This window comes from Sinohyriopsis cumingii, chromosome 4, assembly GCF_028554795.1.
Source record: "Sinohyriopsis cumingii isolate HCF-2022 chromosome 4, ASM2855479v2, whole genome shotgun sequence".
In the NCBI taxonomy this organism is placed as follows: Eukaryota; Metazoa; Mollusca; class Bivalvia; order Unionida; family Unionidae; genus Sinohyriopsis; species Sinohyriopsis cumingii.
In genome coordinates, this window is record NC_142964.1 from 148,685,084 (window position 1) to 148,687,547 (window position 2,464).

The following is a 2,464-nucleotide window of genomic DNA, read 5'->3' on the forward strand; positions in this document are numbered from 1 at the left end:
TCAGAGCACAAAATTAACCTGCTCGATCACAGAAACTATACAAGTTAGTTTTGTCATGGTCCTCTTCGAATTCAATGGACTAACAATAACAAATTGCCTTTCCTGAGGATACTTCAGTAATAAAAATATAATGTGAAAGGTGGAAAAACATTTACTTGCAAAGACTCTTCAAGAAACCTGTCGTAAATTTCAATATTACAAAAATCAGTTTGTTTCAAAGTATTGTAACACTGTTAAAACGTTGTACACTTATGCACAGTTTATATTTTGTCAGTAAATGGCATAACAGGGTATCCCCCCCAACACTGATACAAGTGTAGTTGCTCCTGTGGTGAATCACAGTGGAGATTGTCGTTTGAGGTTAACAAGAAACACAATACAGATATTCAGTTATGTTTCCTTCCCTGTGGAATATCACATATTATACCAGACCGTAACTTCAAAAGAGTTTCACATTGGGCCTTCAAACATGTAATCTGAAGATATAATAGACATAATGACACCCAGTTTGAAAACACTGACCCTATCTGATAGTGCAGGCGAACATTTACTGTCTTGCCAACACACCACATCATCAGGTCCAGCTAAATAATCTAAACGTTACTAGACTAGAGTTAATGCAACACAGAGGGATGAATGTGCCACATTACATTTGAGTCGAAGATTACATAATGATGTTTCTATCAAGAAATATCTATTGACCATACGCCCATAAGAATTGCTGAGCCAGCTTGGCATACATTTAGGAAGGACTTTCAACAGTAATGCACAGGAACCATTTGTTTTGCGGCACCCTAACAATTTAGCCACTGCCTACTACTCCCAAATTCTGCACTGAACACAAATTGGTTATCTGGTTTTGCTCTTCTTGCAAACAAAAATCACGGAAGCTAAATGAGCTTTTTGTTTCAAGCTTAATATATACTCAATCATGTTTTACAGTTTGAACTAAAAGCGATCAATAGATATTGTCATTAAAGCTATCTCCTATGATTTTCTGCAATTTAGCAGTAAGAAAGCGTCATCTTCTTGGTATAATGGAACTGTTTTAGTTTGTATTTAATGCGCTGTCAGAGTAATAATCCTCAACATTCCTATGAGCGTCTTTAGGTTTCGAACTCGTGCAAAATATATTAAGGTTGTTCCTTTCATTTCTAGATTTTTCCAAAATACCCCAGATTCAAAGCACAAAGTATATCTTCATTGTATTCAAATTGGTATATATTCACGATGTATGGGGTCACTTCTGATATTGGATGCAGCTGTTGATATGAGTGTAATCAAGAACCTTGACATAATTTGAGAGCACAAGTTTGTAAATTTCTTTGCATGTGTTACCTGCTATTTTAATTTTCTCTTTTATCGCTATATTTTGTTTTGTATTACAGACGTCGCTTCCAATCAAGAATATATTCAAGTAACATAATATAATACAATCTGCACTAAAAAGTAAGTGATTACTATCGTTTTAAGTAGCAAATTTGGAAGAGCAGGAACGAACAGCAATCCGGATTGATTTTAATCAATAGCTGGGACTGCATGGTGCACGTATAGATATAGGTTCCAAAGATTCTTGTAAAAGGACAATTTGGAGTAAATAAAGAAAGCTAGTTTCACGTGTCATTAATGTCTGGGAGTAAAGAATTATGAAAGAGAGATCGAAAAAATCGCAATTGAACAATGTTGTTTGCTCTGATGTTTCAGTTTACTATATTTTGTACTCAAGGTTAAAGCAAATCAGTTACATAATCTAGGCACTGATTGATGATGAATTGTAAAAACGTTTACAAAGATTAAATTTTTTTTCTTCTTCTATATGCTTTGGGGTGGGAAGTCTATTTCAAACTAGAGTGATTCTCTACTTTGATAGTTCGCCTGGTTAGAAAAAAAAAAAAAACTAGCGGCGTGGAGTTGTAATTTCACATGTCTTATATTTTTTTTTTCAGATGGCCTAAGTAGACCACCTTTTAGTTCCGTAAAGTCAAGACATCTGCTAATAATCAGCCATAAGATTTTAAACTATCTTATCTTATTCTCGTTAAATCGATAGATCTCTTCAGATCCAGGTTACTGGACGTGTTATGCCTCCAACATATTGCCAGAAGTCCTGGAACACTACCGAACCACCCGTCCATCCATCTGTAATTGAAGTATCTCATTACTCCATGACAGCACACCGGTGCTGAAATTCAGTCGTGACAGAATCCTGAAGCAACACAGCATGCAAACTCCTGCGACATCATCGATTCAGTTCTGATTTACCTTTTGTCTGAATCCCTTTATCAAAGGTTCGCTAAGGAGGAAACGATTATAAAGCCGCCATGCAGTTGGAAGTGTAGTTTTCCAGTTTAATGACAATATACCAAGAAGTGAATATAAAATAACATTTAGTAGTCGGATAATCAGAGAGAAATTGTGCACGGATGCATAGGGAGTACTTTAAGGGAATGTACTGATGAACTGC